The following is a 1,299-nucleotide window of genomic DNA, read 5'->3' on the forward strand; positions in this document are numbered from 1 at the left end:
TGACGGGTGTCCAACCACATGAGGCTCAGTCATTAATGACACAATTTACATTTTTGGGTGAACTAACCCTTTAATGGCGTTTCTGCGGTGAAAACGCCGTTGTTTACGATGTTTGTACTACAGAATGCCGTAATTTACGCCATATTTCTGTCTAAAACGCCACAAATGACAGCTTTTTCTGGACACCAGACATTTGGTTACTGTCGTATTGTGACCCTTTTGGCGTTCCATACGATTCGATATAAAAACACGCGTCGTAAACGAGTGTTTTCCGTGACCCCAAAGCACATGTTAAAAACATGCGTTTTTATGGTAAATCACGTGTCGAGGACGCGCGTTTTGCTGTCAAATCGCACTCTTGACGTGTCAGTGCGCAATCAGACGCCCGATCAATAAGCGTATACAAACAATTTGGCTTGGCATAGAATTGAGCGATTTACACGATTCGCGCAAATTGAAAAATCTGAACTTTGGCGGATACTCGCGCCGTGTTAACCAACAATGAGGATAAAACCGTCTGTGGATACCCGGAGCTGTACGATACATCTTCATACTTTATAGAAACAGGAATAAAAAGGATGTTGCTTGGAAGGAAGTGAGTGAGGAGGTCGGACAGTCTGGTGAGTTGTAAAAAGCGATCTTTACTCAATTTGAGCTATATATATTGAGAATAGCGTGATTTATTCACTTAATTTGCGTCTGGTGTGAACACACAGTAATGTTTTCTATATAGATCAGTGGTTGTAGCACACATGGTTTAAAACTTTCCACACGCCAGCCTGACGAAACTGTATTTACTAGGGATGGGCATTTTAATGTTGAATTTTAAAGGATTAGTTCACTTTTAAATAAACTTTTGCTGATAATTTACTCACCCCCATGTCATCCAAGATCTCCATGTCTTTCTTTTTTTGCAGTCGAAAAGAAATTAAGGTTTTTGATGAAAACATTCCAGGATTGTTCTCCATATAATGGACTTCAATGGGCTCCAAACGGGTCAAGGTCAAAATGACAGTTTCAGTGCAGCTTCAAACGACACCAGATGATGAATAAGGGTCTGATCTAGACAAACCATCGGTCATTAAAATTAGTTTATTTGAAAGTGAACTAATCCTTTAAGAAAAGTTTCTAACAGCACTTTGTGTTTTCTGTTCTTAAACCCTTGATGAAACTTAAAGTAAGCATCGAGATCATTTTACTGTCATATAGAAGTGATCTCTCTCTCTCTCTCTCTCTCTCTCTCTCTCTCTCTCTCTCTCTCTCTCTCTCTCTCTCTCTCTCTCTCTCTCTCTCTCTCTC

The sequence above is a fragment of the Gobio gobio genome (assembly GCF_949357685.1).
Source record: "Gobio gobio genome assembly, chromosome: 13".
NCBI classification, from domain to species: Eukaryota; Metazoa; Chordata; class Actinopteri; order Cypriniformes; family Gobionidae; genus Gobio; species Gobio gobio.